This window comes from Salvelinus fontinalis, unplaced genomic scaffold (genome assembly GCF_029448725.1).
Source record: "Salvelinus fontinalis isolate EN_2023a unplaced genomic scaffold, ASM2944872v1 scaffold_0179, whole genome shotgun sequence".
NCBI classification, from domain to species: Eukaryota; Metazoa; Chordata; class Actinopteri; order Salmoniformes; family Salmonidae; genus Salvelinus; species Salvelinus fontinalis.
Genome location: NW_026600388.1, coordinates 130,559 through 145,134, shown reverse-complemented (window position 1 = coordinate 145,134; position 14,576 = coordinate 130,559).

Sequence of the window (14,576 nt, the reverse complement as noted above, 5' to 3'; positions counted from 1 at the left end):
AAAACAAGCTCTAAATCATGTTGAAATACAGAAAAAAAACTTTTCAAAAACAAGCTCCAAATCATGTTGAAATACAGAAATAAGCACTTTTCAAATACAAGCTCCAAATCATGTTGAAATACAGAAAAAAACACTTTTCCATAAACAAGCTCTAAATCATGTTTGATGCACTCTGTAAGTTAATTTTATTTCAGTACTGTTTAATCAGGATGATAGGAACACTGTGGACAGTTTTCAGCAAGTTGCAACATTGAAATACAGAAATAAACACTTTTCCAAAAAAGGCTCTAAATCATGTTGAAATACAGAAAAAACACTTTTCAAAAACAAGCTCCAAATCATGTTGAAATACAGAAATAAGCACTTTTCAAATACAAGCTCCAAATCATGTTGAAATACAGAAATAAACACTTTTCCATAAACAAGCTCTAAATCATGTTTGATGCACTCTGTAAGTTAATTTTATTTCAGTACTGTTTAATCAGGATGATAGTAACACTGTGGACAGTTTTCAGCAAGTTGCAACATTGGAATACAGAAATAAACACTTTTCCAAAAACAAGCTCTAAATCATGTTGAAATACAGAAAAAACACTTTTCAAAAACAAGCTCCAAATCATGTTGAAATACAGAAATAAACACTTTTCCATAAACAAGCTCTAAATCATGTTTGATGCACTCTAAGTTAATTTTATTTCAGTACTGTTTAATCAGGATGATAGGAACACTGTGGACAGTTTTCAGCAAGTTGCAACATTGAAATACAAAAATAAACACTTTTCCAAAAACAAGCCCTAAATCATGTTGAAATACAGAAAAAACACTTTTCAAAAACAAGCTCCAAATCATGTTGAAATACAGAAATAAGCACTTTTCAAAAACAAGCTCCAAATCATGTTGAAATACAGAAATAAACACTTTTCCATAAACAAGCTCTAAATCATGTTTGATGCAATCTCTAAGTTAATTTTATTTCAGTACTGTTTAATCAGGATGATAGTAACACTGTGGACGGTTTTCAGCAAGTTACATCATTGGAATACAGAAATAAACACTTTTCAAAAACAAGCTCCAAATCATGTTGAAATACAGAAATAAACACTTTTCCATGAAAAAGCTCTAAATCATGTTTGATGCACTCTGTAAGTTAATTTTATTTCAGTACTGTTTAATCAGGATGATAGGAACACTGTGGACAGTTTTCAGCAAGTTGCAACATTGAAATACAGAAATAAACACTTTTCCAAAAACAAGCTCTAAATCATGTTGAAAAACAGAAATAAACACTTTTCAAAAACAAGCTCCAAATCCTGTTAAAATACAGAAATAAGCACTTTTCAAAAACAAGCTCCAAATCATGTTGAAATACAGAAATAAACACTTTTCCATAAACAAGCTCAACATCATGTTTGATGCACTCTGTAAGTTAATTTTATTTCAGTACTTTTTAATCAGGATGATAGGAACACTGTGGACAGTTTTCAGCAAGTTGCAACATTGAAATACAAAAATAAACACTTTTCCAAAAACAAGCCCTAAATCATGTTGAAATACAGAAAAAACACTTTTCAAAAACAAGCTCCAAATCATGTTGAAATACAGAAATAAGCACTTTTCAAAAACAAGCTCCAAATCATGTTGAAATACAGAAATAAACACTTTTCCATAAACAAGCTCTAAATCATGTTTGATGCACTCTCTAAGTTAATTTTATTTCAGTACTGTTTAATCAGGATGATAGTAACACTGTGGACGGTTTTCAGCAAGTTACATCATTGGAATACAGAAATAAACACTTTTCAAAAACAAGCTCCAAATCATGTTAAAATACAGAAATAAGCACTTTTCAAAAACAAGCTCCAAATCATGTTGAAATACAGAAATAAACACTTTTCCATGAAAAAGCTCTAAATCATGTTTGATGCACTCTGTAAGTTAATTTTATTTCAGTACTGTTTAATCAGGATGATAGGAACACTGTGGACAGTTTTCAGCAAGTTGCAACATTGAAATACAGAAATAAACACTTTTCCAAAAACAAGCTCTAAATCATGTTGAAAAACAGAAATAAACACTTTTCAAAAACAAGCTCCAAATCCTGTTAAAATACAGAAATAAGCACTTTTCAAAAACAAGCTCCAAATCATGTTGAAATACAGAAATAAACACTTTTCCATAAACAAGCTCTAAATCATGTTTGATGCACTCTGTAAGTTAATTTTATTTCAGTACTGTTTAATCAGGATGATAGGAACACTGTGGACAGTTTTCAGCAAGTTGCAACATTGAAATACAGAAATAAACACTTTTCCAAAAACAAGCTCTAAATCATGTTGAAATACAGAAAAAACACTTTTCAAAAACAAGCTCCAAATCATGTTGAAATACAGAAATAAGCACTTTTCAAATACAAGCTCCAAATCATGTTGAAATACAGAAATAAACACTTTTCCATAAACAAGCTCTAAATCATGTTTGATGCACTCTGTAAGTTAATTTTATTTCAGTACTGTTTAATCAGGATGATAGGAACACTGTGGACAGTTTTCAGCAAGTTGCAACATTGAAATACAGAAATAAACACTTTTTCAAAAAAGGCTCTAAATCATGTTGAAATACAGAAAAAACACTTTTCAAAAACAAGCTCCAAATCATGTTGAAATACAGAAATAAGCACTTTTCAAATACAAGCTCCAAATCATGTTGAAATACAGAAAAAAACACTTTTCCATAAACAAGCTCTAAATCATGTTTGATGCACTCTGTAAGTTAATTTTATTTCAGTACTGTTTAATCAGGATGATAGGAACACTGTGGACAGTTTTCAGCAAGTTGCAACATTGAAATACAGAAATAAACACTTTTCCAAAAAAGGCTCTAAATCATGTTGAAATACAGAAAAAACACTTTTCAAAAACAAGCTCCAAATCATGTTGAAATACAAAAATAAACACTTTTCCAAAAACAAGCCCTAAATCATGTTGAAATACAGAAAAAACACTTTTCAAAAACAAGCTCCAAATCATGTTGAAATACAGAAATAAGCACTTTTCAAAAACAAGCTCCAAATCATGTTGAAATACAGAAATAAACACTTTTCCATAAACAAGCTCTAAATCATGTTTGATGCACTCTCTAAGTTAATTTTATTTCAGTACTGTTTAATCAGGATGATAGTAACACTGTGGACGGTTTTCAGCAAGTTACATCATTGGAATACAGAAATAAACACTTTTCAAAAACAAGCTCCAAATCATGTTAAAATACAGAAATAAGCACTTTTCAAAAACAAGCTCCAAATCATGTTGAAATACAGAAATAAACACTTTTCCATGAAAAAGCTCTAAATCATGTTTGATGCACTCTGTAAGTTAATTTTATTTCAGTACTGTTTAATCAGGATGATAGGAACACTGTGGACAGTTTTCAGCAAGTTGCAACATTGAAATACAGAAATAAACACTTTTCCAAAAACAAGCTCTAAATCATGTTGAAAAACAGAAATAAACACTTTTCAAAAACAAGCTCCAAATCCTGTTAAAATACAGAAATAAGCACTTTTCAAAAACAAGCTCCAAATCATGTTGAAATACAGAAATAAACACTTTTCCATAAACAAGCTCAACATCATGTTTGATGCACTCTGTAAGTTAATTTTATTTCAGTACTTTTTAATCAGGATGATAGGAACACTGTGGACAGTTTTCAGCAAGTTGCAACATTGAAATACAGAAATAAACACTTTTCCAAAAACAAGCTCTAAATCATGTTGAAATACAGAAAAAACACTTTTCAAAAACAAGCTCCAAATCATGTTGAAATACAGAAATAAGCACTTTTCAAATACAAGCTCCAAATCATGTTGAAATACAGAAATAAACACTTTTCCATAAACAAGCTCTAAATCATGTCTGATGCACTCTGTAAGTTAATTTTATTTCAGTACTGTTTAATCAGGATGATAGGAACACTGTGGACAGTTTTCAGCAAGTTGCAACATTGAAATACAAAAATAAACACTTTTCCAAAAACAAGCCCTAAATCATGTTGAAATACAGAAAAAACACTTTTCAAAAACAAGCTCCAAATCATGTTGAAATACAGAAATAAGCACTTTTCAAAAACAAGCTCCAAATCATGTTGAAATACATAAATAAACACTTTTCCATAAACAAGCTCTAAATCATGTTTGATGCACTCTCTAAGTTAATTTTATTTCAGTACTGTTTAATCAGGATGATAGTAACACTGTGGACGGTTTTCAGCAAGTTACATCATTGGAATACAGAAATAAACACTTTTCAAAAACAAGCTCCAAATCATGTTAAAATACAGAAATAAGCACTTTTCAAAAACAAGCTCCAAATCATGTTGAAATACAGAAATAAACACTTTTCCATGAAAAAGCTCTAAATCATGTTTGATGCACTCTGTAAGTTAATTTTATTTCAGTACTGTTTAATCAGGATGATAGGAACACTGTGGACAGTTTTCAGCAAGTTGCAACATTGAAATACAGAAATAAACACTTTTCCAAAAACAAGCTCTAAATCATGTTGAAAAACAGAAATAAACACTTTTCAAAAACAAGCTCCAAATCCTGTTAAAATACAGAAATAAGCACTTTTCAAAAACAAGCTCCAAATCATGTTGAAATACAGAAATAAACACTTTTCCATAAACAAGCTCTAAATCATGTTTGATGCACTCTGTAAGTTAATTTTATTTCAGTACTGTTTAATCAGGATGATAGGAACACTGTGGACAGTTTTCAGCAAGTTGCAACATTGAAATACAGAAATAAACACTTTTCCAAAAACAAGCTCTAAATCATGTTGAAATACAGAAAAAACACTTTTCAAAAACAAGCTCCAAATCATGTTGAAATACAGAAATAAGCACTTTTCAAATACAAGCTCCAAATCATGTTGAAATACAGAAATAAACACTTTTCCATAAACAAGCTCTAAATCATGTTTGATGCACTCTGTAAGTTAATTTTATTTCAGTACTGTTTAATCAGGATGATAGGAACACTGTGGACAGTTTTCAGCAAGTTGCAACATTGAAATACAGAAATAAACACTTTTCCAAAAAAGGCTCTAAATCATGTTGAAATACAGAAAAAACACTTTTCAAAAACAAGCTCCAAATCATGTTGAAATACAGAAATAAGCACTTTTCAAATACAAGCTCCAAATCATGTTGAAATACAGAAATAAACACTTTTCCATAAACAAGCTCTAAATCATGTTTGATGCACTCTGTAAGTTAATTTTATTTCAGTACAGTTTAATCAGGATGATAGTAACACTGTGGACAGTTTTCAGCAAGTTGCAACATTGGAATACAGAAATAAACACTTTTCCAAAAACAAGCTCTAAATCATGTTGAAAAACAGAAATAAACACTTTTCAAAAACAAGCTCCAAATCCTGTTAAAATACAGAAATAAGCACTTTTCAAAAACAAGCTCCAAATCATGTTGAAATACAGAAATAAACACTTTTCCATAAACAAGCTCTAAATCATGTTTGATGCACTCTGTAAGTTAATTTTATTTCAGTACTGTTTAATCAGGATGATAGTAACACTGTGGACAGTTTTCAGCAAGTTGCAACATTGGAATACAGAAATAAACACTTTTCCAAAAACAAGCTCTAAATCATGTTGAAAAACAGAAATAAACACTTTTCAAAAACAAGCTCCAAATCCTGTTAAAATACAGAAATAAGCACTTTTCAAAAACAAGCTCCAAATCATGTTGAAATACAGAAATAAACACTTTTCCATAAACAAGCTCTAAATCATGTTTGATGCACTCTGTAAGTTAATTTTATTTCAGTACTGTTTAATCAGGATGATAGGAACACTGTGGACAGTTTTCAGCAAGTTGCAACATTGAAATACAGAAATAAACACTTTTCCAAAAACAAGCTCTAAATCATGTTAAAAAAACAGAAATAAACACTTTTCAAAAACAAGCTCCAAATCATGTTAAAATACAGAAATAAGCACTTTTCAAAAACAAGCTCCAAATCATGTTGAAATACAGAAATAAACACTTTTCCATAAACAAGCTCTAAATCATGTTTGATGCACTCTGTAAGTTAATTTTATTTCAGTACTGTTTAATCAGGATGATAGGAACACTGTGGACAGTTTTCAGCAAGTTGCAACATTGAAATACAGAAATAAACACTTTTCCAAAAACAAGCTCTAAATCATGTTGAAAAACAGAAATAAACACTTTTCAAAAACAAGCTCCAAATCCTGTTAAAATACAGAAATAAACACTTTTCCATAAACAAGCTCAACATCATGTTTGATGCACTCTGTAAGTTAATTTTATTTCAGTACTTTTTAATCAGGATGATAGGAACACTGTGGACAGTTTTCAGCAAGTTGCAACATTGAAATACAGAAATAAACACTTTTCCAAAAACAAGCTCTAAATCATGTTGAAATACAGAAAAAACACTTTTCAAAAACAAGCTCCAAATCATGTTGAAATACAGAAATAAGCACTTTTCAAATACAAGCTCCAAATCATGTTGAAATACAGAAATAAACACTTTTCCATAAACAAGCTCTAAATCATGTCTGATGCACTCTGTAAGTTAATTTTATTTCAGTACTGTTTAATCAGGATGATAGGAACACTGTGGACAGTTTTCAGCAAGTTGCAACATTGAAATACAAAAATAAACACTTTTCCAAAAACAAGCCCTAAATCATGTTGAAATACAGAAAAAACACTTTTCAAAAACAAGCTCCAAATCATGTTGAAATACAGAAATAAGCACTTTTCAAAAACAAGCTCCAAATCATGTTGAAATACATAAATAAACACTTTTCCATAAACAAGCTCTAAATCATGTTTGATGCACTCTGTAAGTTAATTTTATTTCAGTACTGTTTAATCAGGATGATAGTAACACTGTGGACGGTTTTCAGCAAGTTACATCATTGGAATACAGAAATAAGCACTTTTCAAAAACAAGCTCCAAATCATGTTGAAATACAGAAATAAACACTTTTCCATGAAAAAGCTCTAAATCATGTTTGATGCACTCTGTAAGTTAATTTTATTTCAGTACTGTTTAATCAGGATGATAGGAACACTGTGGACAGTTTTCAGCAAGTTGCAACATTGGAATACAGAAATAAACACTTTTCCAAAAACAAGCTCTAAATCATGTTGAAAAACAGAAATAAACACTTTTCAAAAACAAGCTCCAAATCCTGTTAAAATACAGAAATAAGCACTTTTCAAAAACAAGCTCCAAATCATGTTGAAATACAGAAATAAACACTTTTCCATAAACAAGCTCAACATCATGTTTGATGCACTCTGTAAGTTAATTTTATTTCAGTACTTTTTAATCAGGATGATAGGAACACTGTGGACAGTTTTCAGCAAGTTGCAACATTGAAATACAGAAATAAACACTTTTCCAAAAACAAGCTCTAAATCATGTTGAAATACAGAAAAAACACTTTTCAAAAACAAGCTCCAAATCATGTTGAAATACAGAAATAAGCACTTTTCAAATACAAGCTCCAAATCATGTTGAAATACAGAAATAAACACTTTTCCATAAACAAGCTCTAAATCATGTCTGATGCACTCTGTAAGTTAATTTTATTTCAGTACTGTTTAATCAGGATGATAGGAACACTGTGGACAGTTTTCAGCAAGTTGCAACATTGAAATACAAAAATAAACACTTTTCCAAAAACAAGCCCTAAATCATGTTGAAATACAGAAAAAACACTTTTCAAAAACAAGCTCCAAATCATGTTGAAATACAGAAATAAGCACTTTTCAAAAACAAGCTCCAAATCATGTTGAAATACATAAATAAACACTTTTCCATAAACAAGCTCTAAATCATGTTTGATGCACTCTCTAAGTTAATTTTATTTCAGTACTGTTTAATCAGGATGATAGTAACACTGTGGACGGTTTTCAGCAAGTTACATCATTGGAATACAGAAATAAACACTTTTCAAAAACAAGCTCCAAATCATGTTAAAATACAGAAATAAGCACTTTTCAAAAACAAGCTCCAAATCATGTTGAAATACAGAAATAAACACTTTTCCATGAAAAAGCTCTAAATCATGTTTGATGCACTCTGTAAGTTAATTTTATTTCAGTACTGTTTAATCAGGATGATAGGAACACTGTGGACAGTTTTCAGCAAGTTGCAACATTGAAATACAGAAATAAACACTTTTCCAAAAACAAGCTCTAAATCATGTTGAAAAACAGAAATAAACACTTTTCAAAAACAAGCTCCAAATCCTGTTAAAATACAGAAATAAGCACTTTTCAAAAACAAGCTCCAAATCATGTTGAAATACAGAAATAAACACTTTTCCATAAACAAGCTCTAAATCATGTTTGATGCACTCTGTAAGTTAATTTTATTTCAGTACTGTTTAATCAGGATGATAGGAACACTGTGGACAGTTTTCAGCAAGTTGCAACATTGAAATACAGAAATAAACACTTTTCCAAAAACAAGCTCTAAATCATGTTGAAATACAGAAAAAACACTTTTCAAAAACAAGCTCCAAATCATGTTGAAATACAGAAATAAGCACTTTTCAAATACAAGCTCCAAATCATGTTGAAATACAGAAATAAACACTTTTCCATAAACAAGCTCTAAATCATGTTTGATGCACTCTGTAAGTTAATTTTATTTCAGTACTGTTTAATCAGGATGATAGGAACACTGTGGACAGTTTTCAGCAAGTTGCAACATTGAAATACAGAAATAAACACTTTTCCAAAAAAGGCTCTAAATCATGTTGAAATACAGAAAAAACACTTTTCAAAAACAAGCTCCAAATCATGTTGAAATACAGAAATAAGCACTTTTCAAATACAAGCTCCAAATCATGTTGAAATACAGAAATAAACACTTTTCCATAAACAAGCTCTAAATCATGTTTGATGCACTCTGTAAGTTAATTTTATTTCAGTACAGTTTAATCAGGATGATAGTAACACTGTGGACAGTTTTCAGCAAGTTGCAACATTGGAATACAGAAATAAACACTTTTCCAAAAACAAGCTCTAAATCATGTTGAAAAACAGAAAAAAACACTTTTCAAAAACAAGCTCCAAATCATGTTGAAATACAGAAATAAGCACTTTTCAAATACAAGCTCCAAATCATGTTGAAATACAGAAATAAACACTTTTCCATAAACAAGCTCTAAATCATGTTTGATGCACTCTGTAAGTTAATTTTATTTCAGTACTGTTTAATCAGGATGATAGTAACACTGTGGACAGTTTTCAGCAAGTTGCAACATTGGAATACAGAAATAAACACTTTTCCAAAAACAAGCTCTAAATCATGTTGAAAAACAGAAATAAACACTTTTCAAAAACAAGCTCCAAATCCTGTTAAAATACAGAAATAAGCACTTTTCAAAAACAAGCTCCAAATCATGTTGAAATACAGAAATAAACACTTTTCCATAAACAAGCTCTAAATCATGTTTGATGCACTCTGTAAGTTAATTTTATTTCAGTACTGTTTAATCAGGATGATAGGAACACTGTGGACAGTTTTCAGCAAGTTGCAACATTGAAATACAGAAATAAACACTTTTCCAAAAACAAGCTCTAAATCATGTTAAAAAAACAGAAATAAACAATTTTCAAAAACAAGCTCCAAATCATGTTAAAATACAGAAATAAGCACTTTTCAAAAACAAGCTCCAAATCATGTTGAAATACAGAAATAAACACTTTTCCATAAACAAGCTCTAAATCATGTTTGATGCACTCTGTAAGTTAATTTTATTTCAGTACTTTTTAATCAGGATGATAGGAACACTGTGGACAGTTTTCAGCAAGTTGCAACATTGAAATACAGAAATAAACACTTTTCCAAAAACAAGCTCTAAATCATGTTGAAATACAGAAAAAACACTTTTCAAAAACAAGCTCCAAATCATGTTGAAATACAGAAATAAGCACTTTTCAAATACAAGCTCCAAATCATGTTGAAATACAGAAGTAAACACTTTTCCATAAACAAGCTCTAAATCATGTTTGATGCACTCTGTAAGTTAATTTTATTTCAGTACTGTTTAATCAGGATGATAGGAACACTGTGGACAGTTTTCAGCAAGTTGCAACATTGAAATACAGAAATAAACACTTTTCCAAAAACAAGCTCTAAATCATGTTGAAATACAGAAAAAACACTTTTCAAAAACAAGCTCCAAATCATGTTGAAATACAGAAATAAGCACTTTTCAAATACAAGCTCCAAATCATGTTGAAATACAGAAATAAACACTTTTCCATAAACAAGCTCTAAATCATGTTTGATGCACTCTGTAAGTTAATTTTATTTCAGTACTGTTTAATCAGGATGATAGTAACACTGTGGACAGTTTTCAGCAAGTTACAACATTGGAATACAGAAATAAACACTTTTCCAAAAACAAGCTCTAAATCATGTTGAAAAACAGAAATAAACACTTTTCAAAAACAAGCTCCAAATCCTGTTAAAATACAGAAATAAGCACTTTTCAAAAACAAGCTCCAAATCATGTTGAAATACAGAAATAAAAACTTTTCCATAAACAAGCTCTAAATCATGTTTGATGCACTCTGTAAGTTAATTTTATTTCAGTACTGTTTAATCAGGATGATAGTAACACTGTGGACAGTTTTCAGCAAGTTGCAACATTGGAATACAGAAATAAACACTTTTCCAAAAACAAGCTCTAAATCATGTTGAAAAACAGAAATAAACACTTTTCAAAAACAAGCTCTAAATCATGTTTGATATACTCTGTAAGTTAATTTTATTTCAGTACTGTTTAATCAGGATGATAGGAACACTGTGGACAGTTTTCAGCAAGTTGCAACATTGAAATACAGAAATAAACACTTTTCCAAAAACAAGCTCTAAATCATGTTAAAAAAACAGAAATAAACAATTTTCAAAAACAAGCTCCAAATCATGTTAAAATACAGAAATAAGCACTTTTCAAAAACAAGCTCCAAATCATGTTGAAATACAGAGATAAACACTTTTCCATAAACAAGCTCTAAATCATGTTTGATGCACTCTGTAAGTTAATTTTATTTCAGTACTGTTTAATCAGGATGATAGGAACACTGTGGACAGTTTTCAGCAAGTTGCAACATTGAAATACAGAAATAAACACTTTTCCAAAAACAAGCTCTAAATCATGTTGAAATACAGAAAAAACACTTTTCAAAAACAAGCTCCAAATCATGTTGAAATACAGAAATAAGCACTTTTCAAAAACAAGCTCCAAATCATGTTGAAATACAGAAATAAACACTTTTCCATAAACAAGCTCTAAATCATGTTTGATGCACTCTGTAAGTTAATTTTATTTCAGTACTGTTTAATCAGGATGATAGGAACACTGTGGACAGTTTTCAGCAAGTTGCAACATTGAAATACAGAAATAAACACTTTTCCAAAAACAAGCTCTAAATCATGTTAAAAAAACAGAAATAAACACTTTTCAAAAACAAGCTCCAAATCATGTTAAAATACAGAAATAAGCACTTTTCAAAAACAAGCTCCAAATCATGTTGAAATACAGAAATAAACACTTTTCCATAAACAAGCTCTAAATCATGTTTGATGCACTCTGTAAGTTAATTTTATTTCAGTACTTTTTAATCAGGATGATAGGAACACTGTGGACAGTTTTCAGCAAGTTGCAACATTGAAATACAGAAATAAACACTTTTCCAAAAACAAGCTCTAAATCATGTTGAAATACAGAAAAAACACTTTTCAAAAACAAGCTCCAAATCATGTTGAAATACAGAAATAAGCACTTTTCAAATACAAGCTCCAAATCATGTTGAAATACAGAAGTAAACACTTTTCCATAAACAAGCTCTAAATCATGTTTGATGCACTCTGTAAGTTAATTTTATTTCAGTACTGTTTAATCAGGATGATAGGAACACTGTGGACAGTTTTCAGCAAGTTGCAACATTGAAATACAGAAATAAACACTTTTCCAAAAACAAGCTCTAAATCATGTTGAAATACAGAAAAAACACTTTTCAAAAACAAGCTCCAAATCATGTTGAAATACAGAAATAAGCACTTTTCAAATACAAGCTCCAAATCATGTTGAAATACAGAAATAAACACTTTTCCATAAACAAGCTCTAAATCATGTTTGATGCACTCTGTAAGTTAATTTTATTTCAGTACTGTTTAATCAGGATGATAGTAACACTGTGGACAGTTTTCAGCAAGTTACAACATTGGAATACAGAAATAAACACTTTTCCAAAAACAAGCTCTAAATCATGTTGAAAAACAGAAATAAACACTTTTCAAAAACAAGCTCCAAATCCTGTTAAAATACAGAAATAAGCACTTTTCAAAAACAAGCTCCAAATCATGTTGAAATACAGAAATAAAAACTTTTCCATAAACAAGCTCTAAATCATGTTTGATGCACTCTGTAAGTTAATTTTATTTCAGTACTGTTTAATCAGGATGATAGTAACACTGTGGACAGTTTTCAGCAAGTTGCAACATTGGAATACAGAAATAAACACTTTTCCAAAAACAAGCTCTAAATCATGTTGAAAAACAGAAATAAACACTTTTCAAAAACAAGCTCTAAATCATGTTTGATATACTCTGTAAGTTAATTTTATTTCAGTACTGTTTAATCAGGATGATAGGAACACTGTGGACAGTTTTCAGCAAGTTGCAACATTGAAATACAGAAATAAACACTTTTCCAAAAACAAGCTCTAAATCATGTTAAAAAAACAGAAATAAACACTTTTCAAAAACAAGCTCCAAATCATGTTAAAATACAGAAATAAAAACTTTTCAAAAACAAGCTCCAAATCATGTTGAAATACAGAGATAAACACTTTTCCATAAACAAGCTCTAAATCATGTTTGATGCACTCTGTAAGTTAATTTTATTTCAGTACTGTTTAATCAGGATGATAGGAACACTGTGGACAGTTTTCAGCAAGTTGCAACATTGAAATACAGAAATAAACACTTTTCCAAAAACAAGCTCTAAATCATGTTGAAATACAGAAAAAACACTTTTCAAAAACAAGCTCCAAATCATGTTGAAATACAGAAATAAGCACTTTTCAAAAACAAGCTCCAAATCATGTTGAAATACAGAAATAAACACTTTTCCAAAAACAAGCTCCAAATCATGTTGAAATACAGAAATAAACACTTTTCCAAAAAAGGCTCTAAATCATGTTGAAATACAGAAAAAACACTTTTCAAAAACAAGCTCCAAATCATGTTGAAATACAGAAATAAGCACTTTTCAAATACAAGCTCCAAATCATGTTGAAATACAGAAATAAACACTTTTCCATAAACAAGCTCTAAATCATGTTTGATGCACTCTGTAAGTTAATTTTATTTCAGTACTGTTTAATCAGGATGATAGTAACACTGTGGACAGTTTTCAGCAAGTTGCAACATTGGAATACAGAAATAAACACTTTTCCAAAAACAAGCTCTAAATCATGTTGAAATACAGAAAAAACACTTTTCAAAAACAAGCTCCAAATCATGTTGAAATACAGAAATAAACACTTTTCCATAAACAAGCTCTAAATCATGTTTGATGCACTCTGTAAGTTAATTTTATTTCAGTACTGTTTAATCAGGATGATAGGAACACTGTGGACAGTTTTCAGCAAGTTGCAACATTGAAATACAAAAATAAACACTTTTCCAAAAACAAGCCCTAAATCATGTTGAAATACAGAAAAAACACTTTTCAAAAACAAGCTCCAAATCATGTTGAAATACAGAAATAAGCACTTTTCAAAAACAAGCTCCAAATCATGTTGAAATACAGAAATAAACACTTTTCCATAAACAAGCTCTAAATCATGTTTGATGCACTCTCTAAGTTAATTTTATTTCAGTACTGTTTAATCAGGATGATAGTAACACTGTGGACGGTTTTCAGCAAGTTACATCATTGGAATACAGAAATAAACACTTTTCAAAAACAAGCTCCAAATCATGTTAAAATACAGAAATAAGCACTTTTCAAAAACAAGCTCCAAATCATGTTGAAATACAGAAATAAACACTTTTCCATGAAAAAGCTCTAAATCATGTTTGATGCACTCTGTAAGTTAATTTTATTTCAGTACTGTTTAATCAGGATGATAGGAACACTGTGGACAGTTTTCAGCAAGTTGCAACATTGAAATACAGAAATAAACACTTTTCCAAAAACAAGCTCTAAATCATGTTGAAATACAGAAAAAACACTTTTCAAAAACAAGCTCCAAATCATGTTGAAATACAGAAATAAGCACTTTTCAAATACAAGCTCCAAATCATGTTGAAATACAGAAATAAACACTTTTCCATAAACAAGCTCTAAATCATGTTTGATGCACTCTGTAAGTTAATTTTATTTCAGTACTGTTTAATCAGGATGATAGGAACACTGTGGACAGTTTTCAGCAAGTTGCAACATTGAAATACAGAAAAAAACACTTTTCCAAAAAAGGCTCTAAATCAT